The 16,245-nt window shown below is 43.6% G+C and overlaps 1 long non-coding RNA gene across 1 annotated transcript in view; it reads left to right on the top strand.

The window, feature by feature from the left end:
* The window catches only part of LOC111869800, a 48,014-nt gene that overhangs the window by 9,162 nt on the left and 22,607 nt on the right, over nt 1–16,245 (top strand). Inside the window, exon 2 of the long non-coding RNA XR_002843736.2 lies at nt 3,427–3,632. This is a non-coding gene — a long non-coding RNA (uncharacterized LOC111869800). The remainder of the gene's footprint in view (nt 1–3,426; nt 3,633–16,245) is intronic.

The raw sequence follows: 16,245 nt of genomic DNA, 5'->3' as shown, positions 1-16,245 counted from the left end.
TAGATAATTCTCGGCAAACATACACGTATGTCTGTAAGCATAATCATTCAACAGCTGCACATTATTAGTAGCCCTAGAGGCATAGATTTTCCATTTTTTTTTTCTTTGCGATTTTATGGTCTTCATCAGCATCCCAAGTCTAAGATTTGCAGATCAGTGACCAATATAGATGTTGCGCTGTAAGGCTCATTCATTCATCTGTAATCTGTCAAGACGACAGGTCCACTGTCTCTTCCAAAACAGTTCCTCCACTTAATGCGATCTAGAGCTTTCTCCTTCAAATGAGAATATCCTCTTCTGTCCCCAAGGTCATCCAGCATCTTCTTACGTCTTCTTCCTCGTCTTCTGGTCACTTCTATCCGCCCCTCTATCTTTCCTTCAATAACTTCTTTTAGAAGGCAGTTACGGCGTAAGGATATATTGGAAAAAACTCCGTTGGTCACAAAGCTACAACTTATAAAGAGGCCTGCTTTGCTGCAAATTATAGAAGCATAAACTTAGTTTCTCCTAGCAAGTCACTTCAGTTAAAGTCTACACCTGAAGAAAATGTTAAAATAAAGATTAGAGCCATAGAACTCGTCACACTTAATGTTATATAACTTTCACCTGACTCCTCGTTCCTGTGAAATTTGACTAAGATTAATTTTAACTCCACGTGAAGCGCGGATAAGGGCTGGGCTTATAGTGGACGGAAAGGTTCATGGACCCGAAATTAAATTGACCCCAGAAGCTTAGTGTAAATCCCCAAAACCAAAGTAAATCGACATGAACTTCATAATTTTGCAGACGAGACTTGAGAATCTACAATTCCTATGGTGTGCTTTGTATGTCTAGATACCTGAATTCTGTTTGTTTTTTTCCTGTGGCGCTACAGACCCAGTTTGGGCCTAGGCCCACCTCCATGAAACTCTCCGTTTCACTTCGGTTTACTAGATCTTACACATTCGGTAGGACTCCTTGGGCGAGTGATCAGCTCGCCGCAAGGCCTCTACTTGTAGACAAACACAGAAAAACGCACATAAACATCCATGCCCTGAGTGGGATTCGAACCCACGATCTCGGTTTCCGAGCGAGCGAAGACAGTGCATGCCTTAGACCTCTCGGCTACCGTGACCGGCAGTGTATAAGAATAATATATAAGAATTCAGTTCGTACCTCACAGGAAACAGAACCTAAACCACGATCTCGGTTTCCGAGCGAGCGAAGACAGTGCATGCCTTAGACCGCTGGGCTACCGTGACCGGCTCCTGAATTCTGTTACTGAAAGCACACAAATTATAATGGTGCAGGTCTCCTTAAATCTGACGCATCTTTTAATATTCCTGAAGAAGAACAGTTTCTTCGTGTCCTCTCAGCAACCTTCTTGTGTCTTTATAACGCATAATTCAATAACAAAATGCGCAGGCGCTGACGGACCTGTGAAGGTGCTATGAGAATCATGACACCGGACGTCGCACTGTCTTAGTACACTGATGCTCACGTCCATCACCTTCAATTGGCAGCTGCGCTGTGAACACGACAGCCGCAGTTAGAAACCGCGCCCTTCAGCTCACTTCTTGCAAATGTGTGTGTTGACAATGTCTGAAACACAGGCTGTACTCATTTCACTACACAAATCTGAAGACAATATGGTGAACGTAAAGCTGTCTCTATAGCAGTCTGGGGAGGTCCGTGGGGCTGTAAGACGTCGAGGCTTCCACATTTTTCTAGACAATTGGCTCAAAGATGGCGGTAAGGTTGCCATCCTTACGCGCCGGCTGCCCTTTATCCCCAGGAAGATTCCTGGTACTCATTTCTGTTAGAGGCTGAGTCGACTCAGGTCCATAGTGCGTCTGGAAGGATGAGGCAATAGAAAATTATAGTGACTTCATCGGGAACTGAACCCACGAACTTCCGGCTTCTAGCAGAGTGAGACAATTAGCCGCGCAAATTAATTTTATGGATCATTCTAATTTGACAATATAATCTAAATATCCCAAGTGGTTTCAATAGATTTGCTGTAACTAATTACATACTCTGATAGTCACAAACGAGATTAACGGCCGTGGGGATCCGTTGCGCTGACCATGCGACAGCCTCTATCCGCAAAAGTTGGCATTAACTTCACCGACAAGGGGCTGTCGCTCGGTCGGTATAATTCGCTTGAGGACTATAGAACACGGAGTTTGTTTATTTGTTTAGTAGCCTCAGTTTTCCCTACCGAGCCCAGTGACCGTGCAGTGTGAGGCGTGTATAATCTCCTACCGCTCGAGAAATTGGGTCCTCTGTTTCCGTCACACAGGGGGCATGGACGTGTGTCTTTCTTGCCCGTCTTTGTGTTGTAGGTACAGGCCTTGTGACCGGCTGATCTCTCATCGTGGGAGTCCTACTAAACATCTATAAACGAGATTTTGAACCCCGGAAAACGGGTGAACTTGGGCTGCATTTGTATGTTGCACCCCAGAGGAAGAAGGTTTCTGTGTGCGTAAATAACATCATGCAATGTAGACATACGGCTGTAGGCATTCTCAATATCGGTGCTAGATAGAGGCGAGTGTTCAGCTAAAAGCCCCAGACGCAATGGGCTGCTATCCATTCAAAAGGAGACTGGGTGGGCACCAGGGCCGAACTGGAAGCTGTGGAGCTGTTCACTGTCGGGATTAGAACCCTGATTTCTCGGCCTAGTCACTAATACTGAGCTATCCCGGTACTTCAACTCCTTAGTCTATTAGGATCTGCTTGTGGTTCTTCTTACCACCTTTACGAAGTAAAAATGGGTAAAGTTGAGCTGTACCTAATTAAGCTAAACTCCGGCATCAAGCAGTGATGACGTGTGGGTGAAAGCGCGTATAGCTGCGCTCATTTGTACCCTGGGTAATAGATTGAAATCAGCTTCACTCGCCGGCCGCTTTATCCCCGGGAATGAACCGTGGGCTACGAGTATTCCACCTTCGTCAGAGGACTCCTCAAAGTACACGAAGCTCAACAAATTTGACAGAAACTCTTCAACGTGCGAAAGAATACCTGGCGAGTGTTCCACTGGGGATGCATTAACCGGAACGCTAATTTCACCACTGTTTTGCAGATCCTCTACCTTCGTTAGCAAGCAACTTGTTGAATTTATCGCTCGTAAGACTAATCCATCATTGCCAGTTCGGCTACATGAATTTGAGAGTCCCAAAGAATTCCACAGATGAATTCACTTGAACTAAGCCACGTGTGTAAAGAATTCTTCTGTTATCTAACTCTTGTTACAAATTAGGTTTAACTCAATTTTCTTCTAACTAACAAAAGGTTTCTAGGCAATTAATAATGTCATAACCTTCTCTTGTATCTCCATTACGAGAAATGAATAGGGCACACAAGGATCCTTGGCTCGTTCTGTATTTTGTTTCAAGTTCAGCATCGCTACAGGCTGTAAAATGCATTCTGTGTTTTTGGTTGCAGGGTTCGTATTTTCGTCCAGTGAATTAGAATGAACGAAGTGAGAGCAACAACACGTAACCTCAAGAACTGGTTTCGTGTCCAGATTGCCTCAGAAATTGCAGACTAACCAAGTTGGTAGAGCCATGTGACGAACGGAAGATATATGTAGGGTGCAACGACGGAAGCGAGAAGAACGGAATCTTTCTGAAAGGGTGGAGCAGACTAAGGTAAGAGATGATAGCTCGTTAAGGACACCAGTGCGAAATTTCCACTGCAGGTTGAGCCGTTTAGACGTCCAGAATGGCTTTGGGGTTATCTCATTTTCGGATAAAATTTGCGGGAGCACAGGCAACTGAAAGGCAAAGCAGCAGTTAATATCCATCGCTTGAAGGGGTCCATAATCCTTGGATAAAATTTCCATGCCCACCGTTGCCCTCCATACTGCTCATAGAGATATGAGCTTCTTATCCTTCTGTGAGGCCTCGTGTCTACAGTTTCCGGCTACAAAGTGCGACCCGCTTTATGGCGCCGGATGTTCTGCGGAAAAAAAAATGATATCCAATCTGCCTAACGTTCTCAGACGAAGACAGATGTAGGCTAACAGATTCCCAGTAAGTCATATGTTGCATCACACGATATATTATAACGGTCTCTCACTCTGAAAAAGCTAATAATGAGTCCAGTTCAAGAAGTTTTAGATAAAAGACGAGGCGAAACCTTTTAAAATTTCGGGGAAGAATTTGTGACGCCTGTCTCTCTTTCTACCGCCTCTGTGTTCTAGTGGTCAGAGCTCCTGGCTATAGATCCAGAGGTTCCTGGTTCGATTCCCGGCGCTACCAGATTTTCTGAGAAGTAGTGGGTCTGCAACGGTGTCCACTCAGCCTCGTGAGGATAATTGAGGAGCTATTTCAAGGAAATAGGGGCTCCGGTGCAGACAACTGAGATTAACGGCCGTGGGGATTCGTTACGCTGACCACGCGACACCCTCTATTCGCAAAAGTTGGCACTAACTTCGCCGACAAGCAGCGGTCGCTTGGTTGGTATAGTTCGCTTGCGGACTACAGGCCACGGAGTTTGTTTTCTCCGTTTAACAATTGCTAGCACTTCAGATTATACTCCGAAATGTCCAATGGTAAGATGATCTTCCTCTCTCCCCTGTTACTCTCACCTTGAGGCAGAAAGAATCTGTGAAACGCTTTGTTTCACTTCAGTCTTTTAATCCTAAGACAGTGGTTGGACTCCTTGGACTAGGGATCGGCCCGTCGCAAGGCCGCTACCTACGCAAATGCAGAATAACACAAATTAACATATATGTCTTGAATGGGATTCGAAGCAACGATCCCAGCGCTCGTGAGAGCGACGACGGTTCATGCCTTAGACCGAGCGGCCACTATGACCGGTGTTCTTATCAGGTTTCAAGTAAGTGAAGTGGAACCAGAAGAACAGAAGATTGCCTGTGAGGATGTCAGGTGTGATTCAGAAGACTTTATGTGTGTGACGGTGAGTGTAACAATGGATTATGAGGTGCATGTAAATCAGCGATAGCTCTGTATCTGAGTGTAATTAAGAGAGGGTGTGTAACCAAGCTGTTAATAAATCCAATCATCCGAACTATAACCCTTCATATCGTCACTCGTACCCTCCTACACGTGACAATATTATAAAAAAAAGTAAAGTTATCCCTGTATCAGGCCGTGGAGGCCCATAGGGTTGTGAAATGTTGAGCGTCCCACATTTTCTAGACAATCGGCTCATAGATGGTGGCAAGGTTGTCAGCCCTATACGCCGGCCGCCCTTTACCCCCAAGAATATTCCAAGAATATTCCTGGTACTCATTTCTGTTAGAGGCTGAGTCTACTCCAGGGGCATAGTGCGGCTGGAAGGATTAGATCAATTAAAAAAAAATCCTATGACTTCATCGGTGTTTGAACCCGCGACCTCCCAGCTTGTAGCATAGTGCCTCAACCAACTAGGCTACCGCGTGTCCCCCGTGAAAATATTAAATCATTTTTAATATCTTTCGTGTTCTTAATGAAATATATTTTAAAAATTCTTGTTCTTATTTCTTGCTTTTTGTTTGCCCCGCTTAACTTTCTACCCTGTGGAGGCAATAGAGTCCTCCTAAATTTTGGTAGACCTACACTTCTACGAGACCACACTGCGTCACATTCCAGAAACTAGTGCTTATGATAGCCATCACTGGAACAACTTCAGTTCCCACGGGTCTTAAGAATCCTGCTTTAAACAAAACTGTACGGCGTCATGGAATCTGTTTCCTGACGTGTACAGCGGATATGGGAAAGTACGTATGTCTGGAATAGACCGTGCTCAGTTTGGCACTAGAAGCCCACAGGCGTGCAGCTCCCCATGTAAGAGCTACAGCTTCAGAACTGCTTGCTAACAGATATCACCCAGACACTGCAGCTCCAACTGGTATCTCCTGACGTCTGTATCTCATTAAATACAGACCTATAGGATCTGTGCATCGCAGTTGCGAAACCTGTCCGTAAATGCTACATATCACAAAGAAGTGTTGTGAGAAAATATTCCCATTTTTAGGTGTGTCTCAATGAAAGCAACCATTAATGTTGTTATGGGCAAATTTGTCCGAATTACCTAGCTGCCTTCTATGGAACTCGGTATGACGGAATTACCACAGAAATTTTGTCTAGTGGTCCAATTTTCAACCAAATTCAGTTAGGCGGTCTTAACTCAACAATTTGTCTAGAGAATCCTGTATAGGACTCGTGAACCTGCCTTCGCTGGTTTAAGCAACGTCTGACCGGAGTCACGACTGAGTGTTTATTATTTCTGTCCAGGATTCAAGAGGTCCTGGCTTCAGATCCCATCCTCATTCAGGTTTGGCTTCCTTGACTCAGTCTCTCCAAACCCATACCGCTGTAGTGACGCCTATCTCAAACTAAACAACAACCCCTTCCTTCCACATCCCACCTAATTCATTTTTCACCCAGCCATCCTGCAGTTCCATTATACAGGCCTATGTCTGTTTAGGCCTAGAGTCATGTTTTCAGTTTTTGAGAGGTATTGTTGAAGTCTCGTATAGGCACTTGCTACTGATTTCTGATGCACGAGCAGGCTTCTCAGCTCTTCCGCACATTCTGACTGAGTAAACTCATGTGCGGAAATTCTGCTGCTTAAATACGTACGTCCCGTACTTGCAATTTTCAGTCTTCTCATTCGATTTAAGGCTCGGAGTAGCTAAAGGCTGGGCCTACCGTTTTTAGCCACCTGCTCACGCTGGTTCCTCGCTCGTGGATTTTTCTACCCTGAAGATGGAGGCGATATGTGTTTCCGAAAAGTCGGTTTACACAAGATCTAAACGGCGCCACATCCTAGAAGACGGCATTCTTCAACTTCAATGAAGTTGACTTAGCCTGCTATATATATAAGATATGTGTAGAGCTGGCTGAGCTCAGTAAAACAATTAGATGGGTTTACTACAAATTGAGGGTGCGCTAACACAGCGTTGCACAATGTTGTTCCACAAATCTGTCATCTATCTTGAGTCTGCTCGATTTCCAACTCACTGAATAGGACCCACAAGCCTACATAAGAAGAAGACATGCCATGCGTAGACAAAACGCCGCCCAAAAGGGCGAATTTGCACACTTTCTTATGGAAATTTAAGCCGTCTTTGTGAGATCTCAGGGTTTTCGAGCTGCGATCCGTACAGTCCTGTACTCTGTTCAGCCTGGTTAACGTTGTGGGTAGCCTGGTTGGCGTTTAAGTGGGCAGTGCGGACCAGAATGAAAATCGTCAGCAATTTGAATAGTATAGCTCCCTTAAAATGTTAAATCGGTTTCCCTGGCTGGGGCCACACGAGCGCATGAATTACGTCCTTTGCAACGAACGTACTTTATGACGGACGTTGCTGAGGACACCACACAGTTGCAGAACGCGGTGTGTAGTTTTTTGTCTGCAGTGGAGTCAGAAGAAAGCGTAGCATTCGCCTCTCTTGTTTATTTCTACATCTGACGTCACGACGTTCGTTACAACGGACGCATTTTGTGTGCTCATGTTGCCCCAACCTAAAAGGAACTTGAAATAGGAATCACGCCGGCGGTCAGGGGACAGATGGACGAAGCCCAATTCTGTGTTATCCTTATTATCACAGTAACCGCCAATAAGGTACCAATTTAAAAGAAATTATGAAATATGTTTGGCGCTAAAAATGTATTTCAATACTTTGATGATGTTAAAATCATTACATGCCAATAGGACATTAAAAGCATATATTGTATGCACTGTATACATTAAAAGAGATTAACCAATTTCTCTAAAATATCTTTAGTCATATATTCTTCTAGTTTTACGATATATTTCAGCCATATGGGCCATCATCAAGTAATTTCTTTTCTTTTAGGGAGACCACCACACTGTATACTTGTTCATGTGCTTCCAAGCACGTCAATGTCTTGTTTCTACCTCATGATCGAAGTGCCGTCATTGCAGTCTATTGCGGCTATCGTACTGCAATGTATATGTGTATTAGTGGAACTAGTATAAACAAGTTCATGGATTTTATCGTCTTCTTATCATATATCTAACGTTGGGATTCTGTGTACTTACGTTCTTGTGTTTCGTATGTATCACTAGTGCGGTGTACCTATGTACTAAACACAGTGTAGTTGTTCTTGCTTATATATCTTTCTAGGTAGCGTGTTTAATGCTACTTATCGTAAAGTTCATACACTCTTTGAAATATTGGATTATGTGTCTCGATGTGTACGTTGTTCATATGTAAATTGCTCCTGTAAATTTTGTAAATGTAGTATCTCCCTGGTGTGTCCAAATGTCTGCTTTTCCTTCCAATCCTTATGACGTCCATAGTGTCCTTTACTTTGCCACAGGAATGTCCTGTATTTAACATGTGGTTTCAAAATCCAGATTGGCTACAGTTACTTCTAATGGCTTGAATGTGTTCTCTGTATCTTCTGTGTTGTTTCCGAACTCTTATATTGCTGTGGAGTTGTTACCCCCTCCCCTGGATGGGACACCACAATGTGATGGACGTTTGCGTGTCCTGGTCACCTGAACCGCTTTATCCAATGGGCGACTTAGTCCCAAAAGCTCGAGAGTCGGTACCACGTACACATCTTTCCCAAACTGTTTCCTAATTTCAGAGTACACGCGCGTAGAAAACTGCATCAGCCTATCCAAATGCTGACATGGCCCTCTGCTTCTGCTTTACGTACAGTGTCCGTGGCAGAAGGAGAACCATTTTTCTTTTCAAAATTAAAAAGCCAAAGGACGGAGTTACGTTCTAGAAAGCCAAAAATCCGTCTTAATTCTCTGGTATGAATGCCTATTAAAAATAAAATGTTTCAGCTGCTAAACTTTTAGTAACATCACTAACAGCAGAGCCAGAAAGAAGTTACATTCAAATTCATTTTTACTTACAAAATTTCGAAAGTCTTTAATGGCTATTTCATCCTGTAAGTTCGATTCACATATGTGAGCAATCACATAAAACGGATGTTCACTACAGGGTAATTTTTCTTCTTATATACGTTTGGCATTTCATACTTCTGCTTTGAATTACCTACAGTTTTTAAAATATTTTTAAACCAAGAAAATTTTTCGGCCGTACTCTCATATTTGCTTTTGTTAGTATGTCTACAAATAGGCCGCGTCACAGTTCAAGCGTTTAGTCGTTGGCTTGCTATTCCGACGGCCCGGGTTCAAGCCCGGGGTCTGCTCATGTGGGATTTGTGGTGGACAAAGTTGCGCTGGGGCAGGTTTTCTCCGAGTACTTCGGTTTCCCCTGCCAATCTCCATTTCACCAATTGCTCCACAACCACCCTCACCTATCATCTTGGGCTGGTACAATAGGCCAGAAGTGGCCACATTACCAAGCGGACTCAGTTTCATCCCATTAAGAATAATAAAGAAAATATTTAATCAATGGCCCACCATTGCCTTAAGATGGCACCGGCTAGCGAAGGAGTGACTTCGTGGTAGGTTAACGCAAGGTAGACAGATCGAAGGGTAGGGCCAGACAAAGGCAACTCCTGGTCCTTCAGGTTGGGGGTTGAGCGCGAGTCGAAAACCTAACTTCGGAAAGCACATTAAGAAACTTAATGATGGATGCTGGATGGGTAACTTATGCAAATAACGAGGAAAGTTACATGTACAGGCAGAGGTATGAGAACTGAAGTAGAAAGAACGGAGACAAAGCGCAAACAATAGCTAAGAATGGGCATCTGCTTTAGAGAAGACCAGAGGTCTCAGAAAATCATAAAGGCAAGCAGTAAGTAAACTGTTATGTACCGCTCCTGTTACATTTTCCGTAAGTCGAGGTTAGAATACGGACCCTTAGCCCAGATATTCTAAACTTTCCGTGGTTTTCTGCTATGTCTCCATAAAACTTTCAGAAAGGGTCCTACTGTAAAACAGACCAACACCAAGTATTCCTCACCCTTCCCAATAATCCTGCTTGATTCAATTGTTCTCAAAATCGTCACTGTACAAGCTCGATTAATGAACAAAGACGCAAGTTTTGGAGACTAATACGCGGAGTGTAATGCACTAATACCAACCTTCCTCACCTTGACATTCTGAAGGTGCGTCCTCTTAGGGGGATCAGTAGAGGTTCTCAAAAGGAAGACTAACCAGTCGTAGTATTCAACCAAGGGACCTTGAGGCAAATGTTCTGTTCAGCAACACATTATTATGAGAGCGACTGTACCTAGCTATCGATCTTGTAGCCTACGCAAAGTAAACACTGCACAGGGTCCGCCCGCCCGCGCTCTCTGAGGCTCGAGCCCACAGCTGCCAGGCCTTCTCCGTCTGACAGATCCATTTTACTGCAGCACGGACATTTTTAAAACTCCATAACATGCAAACACATTAGTGGTATATGGCAGGGCGGCAGCAGAACTTTTATATTACCTTGAACGTTAACCCACTCTGTTTACTCGCCTAAACTGAGATTCCTTGTTTCGGCGTTCGCGTCAAAAGAAACCGGCGGCTTTACGTAATTTTTACGAACTACAACGATTTTTTAATTAGAATAGTACAGAAAGTCGGCAGAAATTTCAATTGGATTTGGCTGAACACAAAGTTCAGTGAGAAAATCTCTATGCGAGGGCAGTATTTTCAGTTCAAGAAACAAACTTTAGCAGGAAATCCTACAACTAACTTCATGTTGTTAAGTCATTCTTGAGGAGACACAATTTGCTCAAATACTCAAGAAATTACGAACATTTTATGTAACACGAAGGTTTATTAGCGTATCTCTAGAGCCCTCCAACGATCCCTATTCTGAGCAAGATCAATCCAGTCCATACCATACAATCTTAAATCTTTATGTTTCATTTTAATATTATTCACTTACTTACGTCTTGGTCTTCCTAGTGGTGGCTTTACTTCTGGCTTTCTCGCCAACACTCAATATGCATACCTCTTCTCCTACATGCGTCCTGCATGCACTACCCATCTCACCATCTTTGACTTGATTATTCTAATTGTAATTTTCGAAGACTATAAGTTATGAAGTGCCGGTCACGGTAGCCGAGCGGTCTAAGGCATGTACTGTCTTCGCTCGCTTGAAACCGGGATCGTGGGTTCGAATTCCACTCAGGGCATGGAAGTTTAGTTTGTGTGTGTGCGTTTTCCTGTGTTTGTGTAGAGGTAGAGGCCTTGCGACAAGCCGATCACCCACCCAAGGTGTCCTACCAAATGTGTAAGATCTAGAAAAAAACCGAAGTGAACGGAGAAGTTCATGGAGGTAGGCCTAGGCCCACTGGGGCTGTAATGCCAAGGAAAAAAAGTTATGAAGTACCTCATTATGAAATTTGCAGAAATACCTGTAGACTTAATAAAGCAGTTTACAATAGGCTTTACAGCCAAAGATACTAATGGTGTGAGCTTCATGTTCAAGAGAAATGTTAAAATCACTCCAATACAACTCCGTGCCGTTTATTGCAACCTTTCTGAGTTCCTTTTCCTAACTACCGACCGCCTCTGTGGTCCAGTGTTCAGAGTTCCTGGCTACAGATCCGAAGGTCTCGGGTTCGATTCCCTACGTCACCAGATGAGAAGTATTGGGTCTGGAACTGGGTCCACTCAGCTTCCTGGCGATAACTGAGGAGCTATTCAAAGAAAATATCGGTTTCTTTCTTGAAAAACGAGATTAACGGCCGTGGGGATTCGTTTTGCTGCCCACGTGACACTCTCTATCCGCAAAAGTTGGCACTAACTTCGCCTACAAGCAGCGGTCCCTCGGTCGGTAAAGTTCGCTTGCGGACTAAAGGCCACGGAGCTTCTTTTCCTAACCACCACAAATTCTTCCGCCTTTTGCTAACTCCCATAACTGATATAACGATAAAGCTTTTTCTGCCTTTCCTCGGCTCCACTCATAATTTCTATAAACTCTGACTGCTAACAAACTAGGCTCCTTCTTCTTCTTAAAATGTGAAATAATTCCTTGAAAATAAACGCTTTAATTTTCAAATACTGTCCTTACAGAGAATCGAGATCTGTTGATTAAACAAGCACAAGTAACGCAGCTGTAAATTTGCATAGTCTTCAGGAGTAAGTACACGGATATCCTCTTCAGGTGATCAAAGGAATTTTTGCTGTGACGAAACCCAAATTCAATTTCATCAAAGCAGAAAGCTGCAGTTAGAACCTCTCCTGGGCCAATTCAATCATCTTCACATAACCATAACCTAGATTCATTTTAATATTACATTAAAATATACTCATGTGCCGTCCTTGTGATTTTCCAACGAAGATATTAGTCACGACTTCTTTCCTTCCCCATGACACACCTCGCCAATCTTGTAATTATGTAATCAATTATGCTAATATCACTAAGTGACGAATAAAACTGTATCTGCCCTTGCTATGTAATTTTCTTTATTCTGTATATTGCTTTCGTAACAACAAAATCAAACAAATTTCCCCACGTTAACCTGCAAACGATATTATGGTTGAAATCTGCCAACGAAATGTTCTGTACATCAGTAACAAGATGTTTAGCTTGCTTAAGGCCTACGAGACTACGTCATGGGTAAACAACCATGCGCGACAGTTTGCAATTATGCGGCCTAATTAGTATCTGGCCGTAATTAAGTAGATTCTAACTGCATGACACAGGATAGAACTATTCATTTCACAACTCGTAGGAAATGAGCTAGGCAAGTAACTACCTACTTTCACAGAATCCTAAGGTTCAACATCACCCTCACAAAACCCCAAATTAAACCACACCCGGTGTCTGTTGCTTTCGCTCGGAGCCTTAAGCTATATGCCTTTTCCCTAAATTCGTTTTAATATTATCCTCTCATCTATTCCCATATCCCATAACTAGATTCTTCCCTTTAGGTTTCCCCTCTGAAATTTTGTCTACATATATACCGTATTTACGCATGTATAGGCCGCAGCACAATTTTCAGACAGAAATTATAGAAAAAATAAATTTCTTGGAATATTATTTCAGGAGTATTACACCCTGTATTACTAATTATGAATATATTTTTTTTAAATGAAGTGTGATTTTGAATATTTCGAATATAAGCCGCACCCCAGTTTTCCTCTTGAATTTTTGGCAAAAAATGTGCGGCCTATACATGCGTAAATACGGTATTTGTCACGTCCCCATTTCTTGCTAAAACTGCGAGAACAGGAACAGCTTCTGTATGACGAAAATGTAATAAAAGTAACTTAAGCCTTAATTGCAGGCCAAAGGTACAGCCGCAGTGGGACTGTGGCTGGTTAGGCACCTAGTGGGAGCGTTGGACGAATTGCATTTCTCAGAGGTAGTACATAAACTGACCCAGGGCCACCTAGGGCCGGATTCTCCCCCTTCCATTCGGAGCACTCGCGAAATCCCTGCGCATTCAGAGCGAAGCAAGTAGCTGTCATGAGGTAGGGCGTTATCAACGTGTTTAACTTGATTTCCTCAGCGTGTTGGTCCATGTCCTCATTTGTAATAAACCAGTTTCTTAGAAGATGACTGAGGCATACGGATTGTCTTCAGTCTCTCCTTGTGAGTAGAAGATGCGAACGTCTCCTTTTAAACTCCCCAATCTGTATTTGTCACCTTTTACGTCAACATTTTCGAGTAAATTTCTTCTGCAGTTGTCATAATACATTTAAATGAGTTAAACAACGAGCGGCATCTCAGGCAGGCAACACGCACTGAAGCTTCATAGTTCATTCGCCTTAGTCCGTTCTCTACTCAGGAAACTCAGTCTAGTTCCTCTCAATTGTTGCAAACGCTCAGTATATGTAAACTGAAAATATTGTCCAGCCAAGAAACTATTTCTGGTTTCGTCCAGGCTCGCTTCACAAAAAACAACAAAAATAAAACTCCGTGGGTTGAGTCTCCAAGCAAACTATACCGACCGAGGTCAGGGCAACGAATCCTCACGGCTGTTAATTTCGGTTTTCTAGACCGCAGCCGCTGTTTCCTTGAAAATGCTCCTCAGTTATCATCACGAAGCTGAGTGAATCCCGTTTCAGATCCACTATTTCTCAGAAAATCTGGTAGCGCCGGGAATCGAACCCGGGACCGCTGGATCTGTAACCAGGAACTCTGACCACTCTGGCTATGCCAGAAAGGTAAGGCAGGATGAGCAGCAGTGAGATACATTTCCATTCAAAAGGAAGCCCTATGCATGTGCCCAATAATCACGCCATGAAGGCGTACAGATGGCTTCTGCCTTTCTTAATACGTCACTAGTTAGAAGTGAGTATCTGGCTTTATCCTGGTAACGTAGTTCGTCCAGGCACTATGCTACAAGCCGGAAGGTCGCGGGTTCAAGTCCCGATGGGGTCATTGGATTTTTTTAAATTTACCTAATCCTTCCCGCCACACTATGGCCCTGGGGTCGACTCAGCCTCTAACAGAAAATGAGTACCAAGAATTAATTAAATAATTTTCCTGGGGAGTAAAGCGCGGCCGGTGCATAAGGCTGATAACCTTACCGCCATCTTTGAGCCGATTGCCTAGATAATGTGGGACCCTCAACGTCTCACAACCCTATGGGCCTTCACGGCCTGTTATAGAGATAGCTTTATTTTTTTTTTCTTATCTGGCTTTATCCTGCTTTACTCATGGCGCCCCTCAAACCTTCATCGGAAAGGTTTCTCTTTAGCCCAGCCTCCATTCCATCTGATAGTCCCAACATGTCTGACTGTTTCGAGAACGACTTCCCTGCATGAGCCCATGCAAGCTTCGCAGTGGGTTCCCTGCTCCAGGGTTCCCAGCGCGTGCCATGCGCCGTCCGTCACTGAATATTTCCATCTCATTTTTCGCCTAGAAGCAAGCATGTCCAAGCAGCTGACAGGCAATGACAAATGAGGTCGCCATCTTGAGGACAGCTCTATTGTCGGGCTACATCCTTTTTACGCAGTAATTAATGAGGACAGCGCCGAGCTGGGGGGCGACTGTGGGCATGGGAACGCAGTTACATCAATATCTTGAAGAGTTTTCGTCTCTGTTGAATTTTGTCAGGAAGTTCACGTAATTATTTCGAAGGCCGTATCTGAAACGTTGCTGTTAAAAGAAATATAAGGTTCCAGTATCGAGTTCAACATAAAATCACCTAATGGATTTAGCTTTAAGTTTAAAGTTATTTGTCAATGGCAGCCTCTGTGGTCTAGTGGTCAGAGTTCCTGGCTACAGATCTAGAGGTCCCGGTTCGATTCCGGCGCTACCAGAGTTTCTGAGAAGTAGTGTGTCTGGAACGGGATCCACTCAGCCTCGTGACGATAATTGAGCAGCTATTTCAAGGAAACAGCGGCTCCGGTCTAGAAAACCGAAATTAACGGCGGTGGGGATCAGCTGCGATGACCACGCGACACTCTCAATCCGTAAAATTTGGCACTAACTTCGCCGACAAGAGGCGGTCGCTCGGTCCGTATATTTCGCTTGGGGACTAAAAGCCACGGAGTTTTTTTTTTTTTAATTTTTAGTTGAGAATAGACTGACACAACATGTATTATTATTATTATTATTATTCTGGACTTTGTCTGTCGCACTAATTATATAGATCAGCTTATGAAGGTTTAAAATGTATACTTGCAGTTGGTTTCGTCAGACTGAAGTAAATGAAATGGCATCGTCCACTGCTCTGTTGAGCCCTTAAGTGAAGCCACTGTAATATCCTCGCTGGGCATGAAAGCATTTCTACCTGAGGGTATAACAGTGGCGTTTCTTTATACCCTGTACATCTGAAGGTGGAGACAGAAACATTGTATTTTGACATAAAGAAACTAGATAAAATGTAAAGTTGTCCCTGTGCTTAATTAATTAAGCAGCACGCCATGGAGACGTATATAGAAGTGGAGATATAGCTCCACCATTCTTGATCTCGACATTAGATAAATGTGAATGGTAAGCTTCACGACGCAGTCGCTTTTCTTCCGGGGTATAGCCCCAGGTACCCAATGTGTAGGGAGGCTGGGTGGGCCCCAGAGCCGGTCTGGACACTGTGGAATGGTTAAAAATCTCTTGTCGCTGCAGGGAACCGAATCGCAGGCGTCAATATGTAGCCCGTTGTTATACAGACTGAGTCATCGCCGAGATACTGTGACAGTGAATAAAGTCCAAATAATGTTATCCATTCCTGCAAAATACTGCCGGTGCCCCTTTTTTGTCGATTGTGTTATCTATGTGGGCGGCAAATCTGCGACACAATGTCTCCGTAGGCCTACATGGAGTAATATTCCTGTTCTTCTTATCCGTCTGTCTTGCATTTACCTCACAGTGTACAATGGCACATGTAATTCAACTTAGCCCTACAGCGTCGAAAGGGCAATGATTCTGAAAGTTGACTATAAGAAGAAGCTCACATGTCAAATCTTAAC

The sequence above is a fragment of the Cryptotermes secundus genome, unplaced genomic scaffold (assembly GCF_002891405.2).
Source record: "Cryptotermes secundus unplaced genomic scaffold, Csec_1.0 scaffold123, whole genome shotgun sequence".
Lineage (NCBI taxonomy): Eukaryota > Metazoa > Arthropoda > Insecta > Blattodea > Kalotermitidae > Cryptotermes > Cryptotermes secundus.
This window is presented reverse-complemented; position numbering and strand designations above follow the sequence as displayed.